An 18573-nucleotide genomic window follows, 5' to 3' on the forward strand; every position below is an offset into this window, starting at 1 on the left:
TTACTAAAACCCTGGACTGTAAAGCCCCGTACACATGGGGCGACGGGAGCCAGGGGCGGATCCAGGATAAAATGACAGGGGGGGCACCATGATAAAAAAGGGTTTGGGTGGGGGAGGGGCGGTGTTAGTGGTGCCAGTGTACATGCTAAGAGAGCGTCAGGAAAGGGTGGGAATGGAATTAAAAATAGGCCCTGGCATTTAAAGTACGCAGGCCCACCATGGCGACAAAAGTGAAGGATGTAGTAGTGCGCGTGCCAAAGGCGCGCTCCGGGAAAGGGTGTGTGGCCACTTAACAGGGGGCATGTCAACACCATATACAACTTCTACACATTATGCAACAAAATACTAGACATAATTCACATAATGCCACATGGATTGAGCAAAATTTACATAATAACACACACGGATTGAGCCAAAATTCACATAATGCCAAATGGATTGTGTCAAAATTCACATAATGCCACACGGATTGAGCCAAATTCATAAAATGCCATACGGATTGAGCCAAAATTCACATAATGCCACATGGATTGAGCCAAAATTCACATAATGCCACACGGATTGAGCCAAAATTCACATAATGCCACATGGATTGAGCCAAAATTCTCATAAAGCCACATGGATTGAGCCAAAATTCACATTATGCCACACGGATTAAGCCAAAATTCACAATACGCTTCATAAACAGGGACATTGTCCACCAAAGGCGCGCATTAAACATCTACACCATAATGTCCATTACACGTTAAGTTACACGCCATTATGTCCATTATGTGTTATGCCAAACACCATAATGCCTATTAAAAATTATGCTACATAAGTGCTGCTTCTCTACATGCTCATTGCCAAGGGTTCCATGCTCATTGCCAGAGGTTCCATGCTCGTTGCCATGTGGGATTACATGCTCATTGCCAAGGGGGAATACATGCTCGTGGTAAATGGGGGACAGCCGCTGCCAGGCAGAAGTGATAGCCACTGACAGTGGCAGAGCCTGGCTGTATTCAGAGCACTGCAGGTCCCGGCTATTTGAAATAATACCCCTTTCACACCAGAAAATGCATTCCCAGGTTGGCCCCTTTTACACCAGCCTAGTCCCTGCATTTTCTGGTGTGAGGGGTAGAGAAAACCACCCCTCCCCCCTTTAACCAGTTATCTAATTTAACCGGCTATATCTTCGGAATCAACTGACCCATTTACATGAGACAAGTATTATATTGAAGAACTTTTGAGTGGGCTTTGAATGATTTTGGTCCAGTGAAACTGGAACGTTTGGTTCCAGAGTAATCTGCCCTCAAAAACAACAGCCATGAAATTACATTTCAAAAATAAAAAAATCGGTTTACACGCAATATCTCTGGAACCGATTGACCGATTTGGACCAGCCTGGTATCATATTGAAGGCCCAGCGATTTGGAATTGAATAAAATCAACCACAAGCTTCTGTGATGCCAGGGCGGGAACTGGCAGCCGTCGGAACCGGGTGGGGGTCGGAATTGACGGGTCCCATATTATCCTATGGGGAAAAAACGTTACAGGTTTGCCAGGCGATATCTCCGGTTCCCGGGGGGCTAGAGACACGGGGCTGGGGTCGTTGGAAAGCCCTGGTCCTCAGCTACAAAATAAATGACAGGGGGGGCACGTGCCCGGGTGCCCCCCCCCTGAATCCGCCACTGACGGGAGCAGTGTGCTGAGTGATCTAGTTAAGCACAGATCACACAGCTCTGCACACAGCACAGATCAGTGCTGCACCAGCCATGTGTGCTGAGCGATATGTCACTTCCTGTGTTCTCAGAAGAGAGAAAACTGGCAATGACTAGATTTATACTGCATGCTGTCGGTGGGGACTATATACAAGGAGCGATCCGTGCTCCATTTTTAAGCGATATAGGCAGATCATTTAGAAAAGGGGCTAAAATCACCCTGTGTATATGCCCCATTATTCTGCCTTAAACACTGAGATTGGGAATTCCTGGTCTAATGAGACCAAAAACAACCCAGCGAATACATCTCTGAATCTGGCCCAATATACATGTATTGGGCCAGAGATACAGTATATATATATAATATATATATATATATATATATATATATATATATATACTAGGTGATTCATCGCGCCCTACGGGCGCTCTTCACACCGTCGTAAGGGGCTGCGCCCCCTTAATTTGTGAACGTTTGTATATGAGAAATATGGTTAGAATTGTATGAAAGATGCCCTGTATTGCAACTTAAGTGTCCGCGAATCGCGGGAGGGGGGGTCGCGGAGGGTGCCGCGAATTGCAGGAGGGGGGGTCGCGGGGGGTGCCGCGAATTACAGGAGGGGGGGTTGTGGGGGGGTGGATGCTGCAAATCGAGGGAGGGGAGGGATTGCAGAGAATCGTGGGAGGGGGGTCGCGGGGTGGGTTGCCGCAAATCGCGGGAGGGGGGTTACGGGGGCGGGGGTTGCGGCGAATCATGGTTGGGGGGGTCGCGGGGGGTGTGCCGTGAATCACGGGAGGGGGGGTCACGGGGTGGGGTGCCGTGAATCGCGGGGGGGGTGTGTGTGTGCCGTGAATCGCTGGAGTGGGGGTTGCGGGGGGGTGGGGGGGCTGTGACGCGAATCGCCACAAGAAAAAATCAACACAGAAAGGTCAACACATGTAAATGTTGACATAAGTGTGGCACTTCATTGGTGTCCATGTCGACACATGAGAATGAATATGAAAACATTCAAAAAATGAAAAAAAAAATTCAAAAACTCATGTCAACCTTTTTCATTGTCGACCATAGCCATGTCAGTGTTTTCCATGTGCAATTTAATTCTGGAGCTGTCGCGAATCACGGGGGGTGCCGCGAATTGCGGGAGGGGGGGGGGTCGCGGGGTTGGGTGCCGCGAATCGCGGGAGGGCGGGGTTCACAGGGGTTCCGGTGGGGGGTTGCCGCGAATTGCGGGAGGTGGGGGGTCACGGGGGGTGCCGCGAATCGCGGGGGGGGGGGTTGCGGGGGGGTGTGACGCGAATCGCCACAAGAAAAAATCAACACAGAAAGGTCAACACATGTAAATGTTGACATAAGTGTGCCACTTCATTGGTGTCCATGTTGACACATGACAATGAATATGAAAACATTCAAAAAATGAAATAAATCTTCAAAAACTCATGTCAACCTTTTTCATTGTCGACCATAGCCGTGCCAGTGTTTTGCATGTGCCATTTAATCCTGGGGCTGCCGCGAATCGCGGGGGGTGCCGCGATTTGCGGGAGGGGGGGGGGTTGCGGGGGGTGGGTGCCGCGAATCGCGGGAGAGCGGGGTTCATGGGGGTTCCGGTGGGGGGTTGCCGCGAATTGCGGGAGGGGGGGGGGTCGCAGGGGGGTGCCGGGGTGCCGCGAATCGCGGGAGGGGGGGTTGCGGGGGGTGTGACGCGAATCGCCACAAGAAAAAATCAACACAGAAAGGTCAACACATGTAAATGTTGACATAAGTGTGCCACTTCATTGGTGTCCATGTCGACACATGACAATGAATATGAAAAAATTAAAAAAATTAAAAATAAATCTTCAAAAACTCATGTCAACCTTTTTCATTGTCGACCATAGCCATGTCAGTGTTTTGCATGTGCCATTTAATCCTGGGGCTGCTGCGAATTGGGGGGGGGGGGGGGTGCCGCGAATCGCGGGAGGGGGGTCGCAGGGGGGGTGCCGCCAATCGTGCAAGGGGGGGGTCGCGGGGGGGTTCTTTTTGCCGCGAATCGCGGGAGGGAGGTCGCGGGGGGGGGTGTTTTTTCCGCGAATCGGGGGGGGGGGGGGGGTGTCACGGGGGAGGGTTTGCCGCGATTCGCGGGAGGGGGGGTCGCGGGGTGGTGGTTATGCCGCGAATTGCGGGAGGGGTCGTGGGGGGGTTCTTTTTGCAGCGAATCGCGGGAGGGGGGGTCGCGGGGGTGTTTTTGCTGCGAATCGCGGTAGGGGGGGTCGCGGGGGAGCGGGTGTTTTTGCCGCGAATCGCGGGAGGGGGGCGCGCGGGGGGGGGAGGTTTTGCCGCAAATCGCGGGAGGGGGGCGCTCACCTGGTGGCTGTGGAGTAGCAGTGCTGGGCAACATGGGAAGGCAGTGGGTGTCTGGCACTGTCTGTGGGCTCACTGGGCTGGTTCTCTGTCACATACCTCCCAACATGACCCTCTCCAGGAGGGACACAATGCTCTGTTTCTAGACTTCCCCTTAATGTATGATTGCCATCACCTGTTTTAAACAGGTTAATTTCTCAGAAAGGTGTTCAGCACAGATGAAGGCAATCACACATTAAGAGGAAAGTCCAGGAACAGAGCGTTATAGACACAGACACCCACTTTGAGTGACAGATGTAGCCAAATATATAGGAGATGTACAAGAGAAAATGTCATCATAAACATTATATATACTTTATACATATTGTTGCAGGGACAGCATACTCCAACATGAGGGTAATGTGGAAGATCCAGTCCAGGTTTTAGAGTAGCAGCAGCAGCAGGAGAATTCGATCCAGTCCAGGTTTTAGAGTAGCAGCAGCAGGAGAATTAGATCCAGTCCAGGTTTTAGAGTAGCAGCAGCAGGAGAATTAGATCCAGTCCAGGTTTTAGAGTAGCAGCAGCAGGAGAATTAGATCCAGTCCAGGTTTTAGAGTAGCAGCAGCAGGAGAATTAGATCCAGTCCAGCTTTCCTAAACTGATGTGATTAAGGTTTGGATGATTAGCAGCACCTGTGGCTTCCTGTTATATGTGTGTCCGGGGCAGGAGGTCATTGCTGCCAATGGTGAAAAGTGGCTGTGGGAAATTTTTGTTGTTGCAGTATGCAAGTATGTAGGTGGCATATATGGTATATTATAATTATCCTTTATTCATATTGTGCAAGAGGACCAGCACAGGGTACATAAACCATACCTCCCAACCTTTGAAAATGTTTAGGTTCGGATCCCTGAAATTTGGGGGCGTGGCCTACAAATTGCGTCACTCTGGCGAGACCATTTCTCAAATGCTCCCCCACTCCACCCCACCCCACCCCACCGCAGGACACTACCAGCCCCGGGTCCCAAATAAACTGGAATGTCCCACTAGGTATGCATAAACATAGCTGCATTGGAAGACAACACAGAAATAGGTACCAGGGAGGCAGAAAACCATGGCATTCCGTGCCATCGAACATTGTTTATGTAAGAGAAGGATAAGCTTATGAGGAAAGAGTATATAGAACCATCACTGGGGTGTGCCATGTGTGCAACATTGTGTCAACATCATTTTAAGGTTAAAAAATTCCTGTTCTTACTTATGACAACCACATTCATCTAACTTCCAATTTATATGTAGGTAAGTATAGTATAATTGCTTGAAAGGTGATGATATACTACAGAGAAGAACAACAGCACCAGGTGAGAGAGTTTGCTTGGCAGGGAGAGGTTGGAAGAAGTGCGTAGTTTCATGTGCGCAGGAATACATTGTGTGTCAGCAAAAGAATAAATGAAAATAAAGGTGAGGTTCAGATAAGATGTAAGGTTCTGGGAGCATTGAAAGGTTTTCTGAAACACTGGGCTTTGGGAATGAGGGCCAGGCAAAGGTTTTGTATTCTTGTGGCGTCACAATGAGCTGGTACTTGACATCTGTACTATTTAACCCCTTCACGACATTTGACGTATATATACGTCATGGCCGGGAAGTACTTCCCGACACATGACGTATATATACGTCATGACTTTAAACTGTCACTGCGTCTCGAGACGCAGTGACAGAGGGACGATGTCTGCTGTCCCTGACAGCAGACATGTCCCTGCATGCCCAGGGGGGGCTGCGATGTCGCCCCCCCGTCGGCGATCGCTGTGATTGGCTGTTCAGTGTGAACAGCCATTCACAGCGTTTTCCTGTGTTACCAGCGAATCATACGCTTGGTAACACAGGTGTCAATCACCGCCGGGCGTCAGGGGGCATGAGGGGGTCATCGGTGACGATGACACCTCACCCCACCCTCACCCCACCTGCCCCCAAGGCTGTGATTGGTCCGTGGGACCCACGGACCAATCACAGCCAAGGCGCGACATTTAAACTAACGGTGACTGCGCTGCAGACGCCATTCCGGTCTGGAATAGCGTGCAGAGCGGTCACCGTGCCTATCTGCCGTGATACTGACCTGATCCTTGCTAATACTTACCTGATCCTTGCAAATACCTTACCTGATCACTTGATCACTGCTTGTAGCGTGCTGGACGCTTCCTGGATCTGACTTCCTGAGACTTCCTGCTGCTGCTGCAGTGTGATAGAGAGATAGAGAGATAGAGAGAGAGATAGAGAGAGATAGAGAGATAGTGACAGAGAGAGCTATATTGTGTGTCTGCTACCCCCCCTTTTTGGGGGTGCAGGGGTTTTTTATATATAAATAACTGTCACTGCTGCTGCTGCAGTGTCATAGTGATAGATAGTGATAGATAGTGAGAGATAGTGATAGATAGTGATAGATAGTGAGAGATAGAGAGATTTGTGTCTGCTACCCCCCCTTTTTGGGGGTGCAGGTTTTTTTTTTATATATATAACTGTCAGTGCTGCTGCTGCAGTGTCATAGTGATAGATAGTGATAGATAGTGAGAGATAGAGAGAGATAGTGACATAGAGTGATAGAGAGTGTATATTTTGTGTCTGCTACCCCCCCTTTTTGGGGGTGCAGGTTTTTTTTTATACATATAACTGTCAGTGCTGCTGCTGCAGTGTGATAGATAGTGATAGATAGTGATAGATAGTGATAGATAGTGAGAGATAGAGAGAGATAGTGACAGAGAGTGATAGAGAGTGTATATTTTGTGTCTGCTACCCCCGCCTTTTGTGCTGATCACTATATCTGAGGTGATCAGCAACTTTTTGGGGGCGCAGAGGTTTTTTTTTTTTATATATACCTGTCAGTTGCTGCCAGTTGCACCAAAGGTTGTGCACCTGCTGCCCCTCACTGGTAATCAGTGTCGCATCACTGATCACCTTAATTTTTTTTTTACACACATTGTGATTTTGTGGGTGTCCTGTGGCCACTGTGCGCTGATCAGTGACGTACATCACTGATCAGCTTTTTCGGCACAGGGTTGATCTATTTTTTTTTTTTTTTGATCAAATTCCTGTTGCCTTTGAGCGCTGTTCAGTGACGGACGTTACTGACCAACATCTGTGCTCAATTTTTGGCGCAGGACCTTTTTTTTTGTTTTTTTAACCCCTTCAATTTTTTTTTTTAACCCCTTCAATTTTTTTTTTTTAACCCCTTCAATTTTTTTTTTTTTGTATAAAGTATTTTTTTTTTCTGCACTACATACACACTACACACTACATACCCCCCGGGTTGAAATAAAGTTTGTACCCCCCCCTACACTATACACGTGTTGAAACATTTTACTACCAGTAACACAAAAATAAAAATGTCATCCCAAATGTCATCCCAAATGTCATCCCAGTCATCCAGAAGAATGTATTCAGTGGAGGAGGCATATGCCATGCTTGCTTCTGATTCTGACACAGCCAGTGAGGCAAGCGGGGAATTTGAAGGATTCGTCTTAAGCTCCTCTTCCTCCTCTGGTGATGAGGGACCCCCTCAAAGACGCCCCCGTAGAGCAGCTGAGACCCCCCCCCCAATAATTGATCTCGTATGGACCCCACCACCAGACAATTTTGAGCCCCAGGTTCCTGAGTTTTTGGCCATCCCAGGAATCCAATTTGATTCCACAGGTCTCAGAGAAATTGACTTTTTCAAATTATTTTTCTCTGATGATTTTATAAATTTAATGGTGGACCAAACTAATTTATATGCCCAGCAGTTTATTGCTCAAAACCCCACGTCATCATTTGCTAGGTGGACCCCTGTAGATGCAGTAGAGATGATGACGTTTTGGGGTCTGGTGTTTCATATGGGCATAGTAAAAAAGCCACAAATTAGGCAATATTGGAGTACAGATGTTCTGTACAGCACCCCATTTTACCGTATGGCCATGACTCGGACTCGTTTTGAGGCAATCCATAAATTTATACATTACACCGATAATGCACAGTGCCCAGCCAGAGATGATCCCACCTTTGACAGGCTTTTCAAAGTCAGGCCGGTCATTGATCATTTCAGTGCCAAATTTGCAGAGCTATACATCCCTGATAAATGTATTAGCATCGACGAGTCCCTTATACATTTTAAAGGAAGGGTTAAATTCCGCCAGTACCTTCCCAGTAAGAGGGCAAGGTATGGCATAAAAATGTATAAGCTGTGTGAAAGCACCACAGGGTACACCCACAAGTTTAGGGTATATGAAGGGAAGGATTCAAGAATTGAACCGCCAGAATGCCCCCCCTCCCTCGTAGGTGTTAGTGGAAAAATTGTCTGGGATTTAATGCACCCCTTCCTGGATAAGGGTTATCACCTCTATGTGGATAACTTTTACACCAGCATCCCCCTGTTTAAGGCCCTTGGTTCAAGAGGTACAGCAGCTTGCGGTACTGTGCGTAAGAACCAAAGAGGCCTCCCAAAAACGCACATTGCCCAAGTAATGAGAAGGGGTGAAAGCAGGGGAATATGCACCGAAAATATGTTGTTGGTCAAATATAAGGACAAGAGGGATGTCCTTATACTGACAACAATTCATGGAGACAGTACCACCTCCATCCCTGTACGAGGTACCAGTACCCACACCTCAAAACCAAATTGTATCCTAGATTACAATAAGTACATGGGCGGAGTGGATCTTTCAGATCAGGTACTGAAGCCGTACAGTGCCCTGCGGAAAACAAATATCTGGTACAAGAAGCTGGCCGTGTATATCATCCAGATGGCACTGTATAACGCTTACGTGCTATTCCGTTCTACCGGCCAGAGGGGGACATTTATGCACTTTCAAGAGGAAGTCATAAAGGGCCTAATATTTGGGAACCAGCAGGCAGAGGGCCCCAGTACTTCTGGTACTGGCCCCCGTATTGTACCAGGGCAGCATTTTCCCAACGAAATCCCCTCCACTGCAAGAAAGGGCAGGACACAAAAAAGGTGCAAAGTTTGCTATAAAAAGGGAATAAGAAAGGAAACTATTTTCCACTGTGAAACTTGCCCCGACAAACCCGGCCTATGTATAAAGGAGTGTTTCAAAATATACCACACATCTATGAATTATTAGGTTCATCATTTCACCGTGCTTCGGGGGTCTTGCTAATGCCACATAGCACCCACCATTCATTCCACCAGAATCTGAGCTGCAAAATCCAAAAATCACTCCTTCCCTTCTGAGTCCTGCCATGCACCCAACTGGTATTTTTTGGTCACATGTGAGGCATTGCCGTACTCTGGAGAAATGGGGGCACAGATTTTGGGGTGCTTTGTCTCCTTCATTCCTTGTGAAAATGAAAAATTTTGAGCCAGAACTGCATTTTTGTGTAAAAAAATGTAATTTTTCATTTTCACTGCCCAGTTGTATCAAAATTGGTGAAACCCCTGGGGGTTTGAAATGTACACTATACCCCTAGATGAATTCCCTGAGGAGTGTAGTTTGCAAAATGGGGTCACTTGTGGGGGGGTTCCACTGTATTGGTAATGCAACATAGCACCCACCATTCATTCCACCAAAATCTGTGCTCCAAAATCCAAAAATCACTCCTTCCCTTCTGAGTCCTGCCATGCACCCAAATGGTATTTTTTGGTCACATGTGAGGCATTGCCGTACTCGGGAGAAATTGGGGCACAGATTTTGGGGTGCTTTGTCTCCTTCATTCCTTGTGAAAATGAAAAATTTTGAGCCAGAACTGCATTTTTGTGTAAAAAAATGTAATTTTTCATTTTCACTGCCCAGTTGTATCAAAATTGGTGAAACCCCTGGGGGTTTGAAATGTACACTATACCCCTAGATGAATTCCCTGAGGGGTGTACTTTGCAAAATGGGGTGACTTGTGGGGGGGTTCCACTGTATTGGTGCTTTGGGAGTCTTGCTAATGCAACATGGCACCCACCATTCATTCCACCAAAATCTGTGCTGCCAAATCCAAAAATCACTCCTTCCCTTCTGAGTCCTGCCATGCGCCCAACTGGTATTTTTTGGTCACATGTGAGGCATTGCCGTACTCGGGAGAAATTGGGGCACAGATTTTGGGGTGCTTTGTCTCCTTCATTCCTTGTGAAAATGAAAAATTCTGAGCCAGAACTGCATTTTTGTGTAAAAAAATGTAATTTTTCATTTTCACTGCCCAGTTGTATCAAAATTGGTGAAACCCCTGGGGGTTTGAAATGTACACTATACCCCTAGATGAATTCCCTGAGGGGTGTACTTTGCAAAATGGGGTGACTTGTGGGGGGGTTCCACTGTATTGGTGCTTTGGGAGTCTTGCTAATGCAACATGGCACCCACCATTCATTCCACCAAAATCTGTGCTGCCAAATCCAAAAATCACTCCTTCCCTTCTGAGTCCTGCCATGCGCCCAACTGGTATTTTTTGGTCACATGTGAGGCATTGCCGTACTCGGGAGAAATTGGGGCACAGATTTTGGGGTGCTTTGTCTCCTTCATTCCTTGTGAAAATGAAAAATTTTGAGCCAGAACTGCATTTTTGTGTAAAAAAATGTAATTTTTCATTTTCACTGCCCAGTTGTATCAAAATTGGTGAAACCCCTGGGGGTTTGAAATGTACACTATACCCCTAGATGAATTCCCTGAGGGGTGTACTTTGCAAAATGGGGTGACTTGTGGGGGGGTTCCACTGTATTGGTGCTTTGGGAGTCTTGCTAATGCAACATGGCACCCACCATTCATTCCACCAAAATCTGTGCTGCCAAATCCAAAAATCACTCCTTCCCTTCTGAGTCCTGCCATGCGCCCAACTGGTATTTTTTGGTCACATGTGAGGCATTGCCGTACTCGGGAGAAATTGGGGCACAGATTTTGGGGTGCTTTGTCTCCTTCATTCCTTGTGAAAATGAAAAATTTTGAGCCAGAACTGCATTTTTGTGTAAAAAAATGTAATTTTTCATTTTCACTGCCCAGTTGTATCAAAATTGGTGAAACCCCTGGGGGTTTGAAATGTACACTATACCCCTAGATGAATTCCCTGAGGGGTGTACTTTGCAAAATGGGGTGACTTGTGGGGGGGTTCCACTGTATTGGTGCTTTGGGAGTCTTGCTAATGCAACATGGCACCCACCATTCATTCCACCAAAATCTGTGCTGCCAAATCCAAAAATCACTCCTTCCCTTCTGAGTCCTGCCATGCGCCCAACTGGTATTTTTTGGTCACATGTGAGGCATTGCCGTACTCGGGAGAAATTGGGGCACAGATTTTGGGGTGCTTTGTCTCCTTCATTCCTTGTGAAAATGAAAAATTTTGAGCCAGAACTGCATTTTTGTGTAAAAAAATGTAATTTTTCATTTTCACTGCCCAGTTGTATCAAAATTGGTGAAACCCCTGGGGGTTTGAAATGTACACTATACCCCTAGATGAATTCCCTGAGGGGTGTACTTTGCAAAATGGGGTGACTTGTGGGGGGGTTCCACTGTATTGGTGCTTTGGGAATCTTGCTAATGCAACATGGCACCCACCATTCATTCCACCAAAATCTGTGCTGCCAAATCCAAAAATCACTCCTTCCCTTCTGAGTCCTGCCATGCGCCCAACTGGTATTTTTTGGTCACATGTGAGGCATTGCCGTACTCGGGAGAAATTGGGGCACAGATTTTGGGGTGCTTTGTCTCCTTCATTCCTTGTGAAAATGAAAAATTTTGAGCCAGAACTGCATTTTTGTGTAAAAAAATGTAATTTTTCATTTTCACTGCCCAGTTGTATCAAAATTGGTGAAACCCCTGGGGGTTTGAAATGTACACTATACCCCTAGATGAATTCCCTGAGGGGTGTACTTTGCAAAATGGGGTGACTTGTGGGGGGGTTCCACTGTATTGGTGCTTTGGGAGTCTTGCTAATGCAACATGGCACCCACCATTCATTCCACCAAAATCTGTGCTGCCAAATCCAAAAATCACTCCTTCCCTTCTGAGTCCTGCCATGCGCCCAACTGGTATTTTTTGGTCACATGTGAGGCATTGCCGTACTCGGGAGAAATTGGGGCACAGATTTTGGGGTGCTTTGTCTCCTTCATTCCTTGTGAAAATGAAAAATTTTGAGCCAGAACTGCATTTTTGTGTAAAAAAATGTAATTTTTCATTTTCACTGCCCAGTTGTATCAAAATTGGTGAAACCCCTGGGGGTTTGAAATGTACACTATACACCTAGATGAATTCCCTGAGGGGTGTACTTTGCAAAATGGGGTGACTTGTGGGGGGGTTCCACTGTATTGGTGCTTTGGGAGTCTTGCTAATGCAACATGGCACCCACCATTCATTCCACCAAAATCTGTGCTCCAAAATCCAAAAATCACTCCTTCCCTTCTGAGTCCTGCCATGCACCCAAATGGTATTTTTTGGTCACATGTGAGGCATTGCCGTACTCGGGAGAAATTGGGGCACAGATTTTGGGGTGCTTTGTCTCCTTCATTCCTTGTGAAAATGAAAAATTTTGAGCCAGAACTGCATTTTTGTGTAAAAAAATGTAATTTTTCATTTTCACTGCCCAGTTGTATCAAAATTGGTGAAACCCCTGGGGGTTTGAAATGTACACTATACCCCTAGATGAATTCCGTGAGGGGTGTACTTTGCAAAATGGGGTGACTTGTGGGGGGGTTCCACTGTATTGGTGCTTTGGGAGTCTTGCTAATGCAACATGGCACCCACCATTCATTCCACCAAAATCTGTGCTGCCAAATCCAAAAATCACTCCTTCCCTTCTGAGTCCTGCCATGCGCCCAACTGGTATTTTTTGGTCACATGTGAGGCATTGCCGTACTCAGGAGAAATTGGGGCACAGATTTTGGGGTGCTTTGTCTCCTTCATTCCTTGTGAAAATGAAAAATTCTGAGCCAGAACTGCATTTTTGTGTAAAAAAATGTAATTTTTCATTTTCACTGCCCAGTTGTATCAAAATTGGTGAAACCCCTGGGGGTTTGAAATGTACACTATACCCCTAGATGAATTCCCTGAGGGGTGTACTTTGCAAAATGGGGTGACTTGTGGGGGGGTTCCACTGTATTGGTGCTTTGGGAGTCTTGCTAATGCAACATGGCACCCACCATTCATTCCACCAAAATCTGTGCTGCCAAATCCAAAAATCACTCCTTCCCTTCTGAGTCCTGCCATGCGCCCAACTGGTATTTTTTGGTCACATGTGAGGCATTGCCGTACTCGGGAGAAATTGGGGCACAGATTTTGGGGTGCTTTGTCTCCTTCATTCCTTGTGAAAATGAAAAATTTTGAGCCAGAACTGCATTTTTGTGTAAAAAAATGTAATTTTTCATTTTCACTGCCCAGTTGTATCAAAATTGGTGAAACCCCTGGGGGTTTGAAATGTACACTATACCCCTAGATCAGTCATGTCCAACTATGGCCCTCCAGCTGTTGTGAAACTACAAGTCCCATCATGCATTGCCACAGTTTTGTTATTAGGGAATGGTAAAATTATGGCAAGGCATGCTGGGATGTGTAGTTTCACAACAGCTGGAGGGCCACAGTTTGGACATGCCTGCCCTAGATGAATTCCCTGAGGGGTGTACTTTGCAAAATGGGGTGACTTGTGGGGGGGTTCCACTGTATTGGTGCTTTGGGAGTCTTGCTAATGCAACATGGCACCCACCATTCATTCCACCAAAATCTGTGCTGCCAAATCCAAAAATCACTCCTTCCCTTCTGAGTCCTGCCATGCGCCCAACTGGTATTTTTTGGTCACATGTGAGGCATTGCCGTACTCGGGAGAAATTGGGGCACAGATTTTGGGGTGCTTTGTCTCCTTCATTCCTTGTGAAAATGAAAAATTTTGAGCCAGAACTGCATTTTTGTGTAAAAAAATGTAATTTTTCATTTTCACTGCCCAGTTGTATCAAAATTGGTGAAACCCCTGGGGGTTTGAAATGTACACTATACCCCTAGATGAATTCCCTGAGGGGTGTACTTTGCAAAATGGGGTGACTTGTGGGGGGGTTCCACTGTATTGGTGCTTTGGGAGTCTTGCTAATGCAACATGGCACCCACCATTCATTCCACCAAAATCTGTGCTGCCAAATCCAAAAATCACTCCTTCCCTTCTGAGTCCTGCCATGCGCCCAACTGGTATTTTTTGGTCACATGTGAGGCATTGCCGTACTCGGGAGAAATTGGGGCACAGATTTTGGGGTGCTTTGTCTCCTTCATTCCTTGTGAAAATGAAAAATTTTGAGCCAGAACTGCATTTTTGTGTAAAAAAATGTAATTTTTCATTTTCACTGCCCAGTTGTATCAAAATTGGTGAAACCCCTGGGGGTTTGAAATGTACACTATACACCTAGATGAATTCCCTGAGGGGTGTACTTTGCAAAATGGGGTGACTTGTGGGGGGGTTCCACTGTATTGGTGCTTTGGGAGTCTTGCTAATGCAACATGGCACCCACCATTCATTCCACCAAAATCTGTGCTGCCAAATCCAAAAATCACTCCTTCCCTTCTGAGTCCTGCCATGCGCCCAACTGGTATTTTTTGGTCACATGTGAGGCATTGCCGTACTCGGGAGAAATTGGGGCACAGATTTTGGGGTGCTTTGTCTCCTTCATTCCTTGTGAAAATGAAAAATTTTGAGCCAGAACTGCATTTTTGTGTAAAAAAATGTAATTTTTCATTTTCACTGCCCAGTTGTACCAAAATTGGTGAAACCCCTGGGGGTTTGAAATGTACACTTTACCCCTAGATGAATTCCCTGAGGGGTGTACTTTGCAAAATGGGGTGACTTGTGGGGGGGTTCCACTGTATTGGTGCAACATAGCACCCACCATTTATTCCACCAAAATCTGTGCTGCAAAATCCAAAAATCACTCCTTCCCTTCTGAGTCCTGCCATGCGCCCAACTGGTATTTTTTGGTCACATGTGAGGCATTGCCGTACTCGGGAGAAATTGGGGCACATATTTTGGGGTGCTTTGTCTCCTTCATTCCTTGTGAAAATGAAAAATTTTGAGCCAGAACTGCATGTTTGTGTAAAAAAATGTAATTTTCCATTTTCACATCCCAGTTGTACCAAAATTGGTGAAACCCCTGGGGGTTTGAAATGTACACTATACCCCTAGATGAATTCCCTGAGGGGTGTAGATTGCAAAATGGGGTGACTTGTGGGGGAGGTTCCTAACTTTTAGCACTTATGGTGCCTAGAAACCTACATGGTGCCTAAAAAAAAATCTCATAAAAAGGAGGCTCCAAAATCAAGTAGGTGCTCCTTCTATTATGAAGCCTGTGGTTTGGTCAACGTGCACACTAGGGCCACATATAGGATATTTTTGAAAACAAAAGAATTGGGGGAATCAATTTTTAGTCACATTTCTCTAGTAAAATCTACTGTATTCGTTAGAAAAATGTATTAAAATTGAAACTCTGCAAAAAAAAAGAAATTTTGAAATTTCACCTACACTTTGTTTTAATTCCTGTGAAACACCTAAAGGGTTAACAAACTTCCAAAATGCTGTTTTGAATACTGTGAGGGGTGCAGTTTTTGAAATGGCATCATTTATGGCGGTGTCTTACATACAAGTCCCTCAAAGTCACATCAGAACTGAACTGGTCCCTAAAAAAATCAGTGTTTGAAATTTTCTTGAAAATTTGAGAATTTGCTAGTCATATTTGAAGCCTCCTAGTGTCCAAAAAAATGAAAAGGAGGTTGAAATAATGATTGCAACATAAAGTAGACATATGGTCTTTGTTAGTTATTAACTATTTTGAGTGGTATGATTATTTGTCTCACAAGCAGAAAATGTGACATTTTGCATATTGCTAAATTTTCCATTTTTTCACGATATTTTGGTATTTTTCACAAAAAAACACAGACTGTATCGACCAAAATTTACCACTAACTTGAAGTACAATGTGTCACGAGAAAACAATCTCAAAATCACTGGGATAAGTAAAAGCAAAAAAAAGTTATCCCCACTTAAGTGAGACATGTCAGATTTGAAAAAAAGGGCTCTGTCATGAAGGCACAAACTGGCTCTGTCATGAAGGGGTTAATTATGTGTCAGAGTTCGTAGAAATCAATAACCTCCAACATGACCCATTCCAGAAGGTACAAAATGCTCTGTTCCTGGACTTCCTTGCCAGTGGCAGGTGCAGAGGTGGGGCTGCAGCACAGTACAAAACTCAAATAGGGAAGTCACACATACTTCCAGTGAGCACCGGCTGGCAATGTTTGGCAGAGTTTGGTAAAGCATTTTGTGCCAGATGCACTAAGCTTCAAAAGCGATAAAATGGAGAGTGATATACAACCAACCAATCAGCTCCTGTCTAACATTTTTCAAACAGTCTGTGACATGGCAGGTAGGAGCTGATTGGCTGGTTGTTTATCTCTCTCCATTTTATCGCTTTTGAAGCTTAGTGCATCTGGCCCTTTGTACCTAATGGAATGGGTCATGTTGGAGGGTATGGGATGTGTATTTATTTCAGTAATACACTATAATAAAAAAATGCATTTAACTTGACAAATTTCTTTGCGTTATTAACTTGTCACTATTTAATACCTATCAGACTTTAAGGGGTTAAATAATTCCAGTCAGCAGACAGGCAGAATGACAAGCAACTGAGCTTCAGCACTAATAAAAAGGCAAGAAAATAGATTTCTCTTTAACACCGGAAAGGTGACATCACAATCATTGGATTCACTTCCAAGCAATTCTGGTTATTTTTAGCTAATTTCAGGCTTCCTGTTGGTCATAAAATGCCCAGGACAGGTTTATGGAGGAAAAAAGTGTCCTATTTATGTGTTGTGCTTGCAGAAATACTAGCAAATGAATTGGAGAAGAGGCCCAAAGGAACAGGCGCTACAGAACAATGAAAACACAGCATCAAGCCGCAGTGCACACAGTCTGACAACCGCTGACAACTTCAGACCTCAGGCAGAAAATGATAAGCAGCAAACTTCAAGTGACTGAAATAATAAGTCATGTGATTAAACCATGCAAATCCACCTACTGCAAACATTGCCAAGAGGCAGATGACCATTCCACTTTAATATCAATGATATGGGTTGAACTACATTGCAAAATAACAACTGAAGGTAAAAGAATAGAACAGATAGAAGTATCTGCAGTCAGTAGGGATTGTAACGAAACTTCCACAGATTCCAGTAAGTAAAGCTGGGTTCCTAGGTGTTTGACAGGTGTTCATGACTCCAGTAGGTGCACAGTAGATGCACAGTGCAAAACACTGCAACATACTGTTGTTTAACTATCCATCAGCCCTGTAATCGATTTATAAAGCAGCATAAAGATTAAATGTATTTTTAAAATGTTCTTCTGCTTTGCTGTCAGACCCTTCATTGATTGCCTGTATTTTATGTAATCAATAATAAAATATTACACTTCTTACAAAGCCATTAACAAACTCTTTCCTTGTCTGGTAAGAAATCTCTAGTTTTTTTAAGCAGCAATCATTTACACTGCAAAATCAAACTGGTTTTTCAGAGTAAATGATTGTCGTTTCAAAAAACCTGGAGATTTCTTACCAAATCTCTCACTTTCTGAATCTCTCATCCTATTAAATGTCACCCTATATCTGGACCCAAACTCTACTCTGTCTCAGATCTCCGCTCCTCATCCACACTCCATACTGGCTCCTATTCCCAGTTACAGGCCTTTTTTTTTAATGGGGATGCATCTTCAAACAGTCCCTGAAAACTTATTTCTTTGGGCAAGTTTGCCAAACTTCCAAGCCATCATCCTGAGCTATTCTACCGGATTCAGTATTGAATCCCGGCGGTCGGGATCCCGGCGTTCAGAATCCCGACGCCGGAATCCCGACCGCCGAAATGCCGACAAGGGGGGGACGTGGATCGCCCCCCCTTGCGGGCTCGCTGCGCTCGCCACGCAGCGGGCCCGGTGCCTCGCTACGCTCGGCACGCTATTTTATTCTCCCTCCAGGGGTGTCGTGGACACCCCAGGAGGGAGAAAGTGTCAGCATTTCGGCGGTCGGGATTCCGGCGTCGGGATTCTGAACGCCGGGATCCCGACCGCCGGGATCTTAACTGCATCCCATTCTACCTCATTACCGTCACACTACAGACAGGGCCGGATTTAAGTGTTAGACCGCCTCTAGGCACCACTTTTTTTGCCCCCCCCCAATATAGGGAGGGAGATAAAAGGGAGAGAGAGAGGGGGAAATGGAGAGAGAGGGGGGAGGGGGGAAGAGGGTAGAGACAGAGGGAGGGGGGGAGAGAGAGAGAGAGGAGGGGAAGAGAGAGGGAGAGGGCTCTGTCCACTCGAAAGCAGTGCATGTACCTTCAACAGCACTGCTTATCCCTGGTCTTCAGCACCAGATTCCTGGCAGCACAAAGCTCCCTCTCCCCAGCATAGCAGGGTGACATCCCCCTTACACCAGGTCTTCAGCAGCGCAGCAGTCGATCCCCGTGTCACAGGGCTGCCTGCTGCTGCACCTCTCTCTCTCCTTGCCCCCTGCCGCCGCTGCTCCTCTTGTGGTCCCCGGCACTTGCCACTACTCCTCTCTCTCCTCCTCTTCTGTCCCTGCCGCCGCTG

General features: G+C 45.9%; 1 long non-coding RNA gene across 1 annotated transcript in view; it reads left to right on the forward strand.

Moving 5' to 3' along the window:
- LOC146031820 (uncharacterized) overlaps window positions 1-17300 on the forward strand; it is a 65616-nt gene extending 48316 nt beyond the window's left edge. The window contains exon 3 of the long non-coding RNA XR_014457278.1: window positions 16819-17300. This is a non-coding gene — a long non-coding RNA (uncharacterized LOC146031820). The remainder of the gene's footprint in view (window positions 1-16818) is intronic.
- The last annotated feature ends 1273 nt before the right edge of the window (window positions 17301-18573 follow it).

The sequence above is a fragment of the Crinia signifera genome, chromosome 1 (genome assembly GCF_055691185.1).
Source record: "Crinia signifera chromosome 1, ASM5569118v1, whole genome shotgun sequence".
Classification (NCBI taxonomy): Eukaryota; Metazoa; Chordata; class Amphibia; order Anura; family Myobatrachidae; genus Crinia; species Crinia signifera.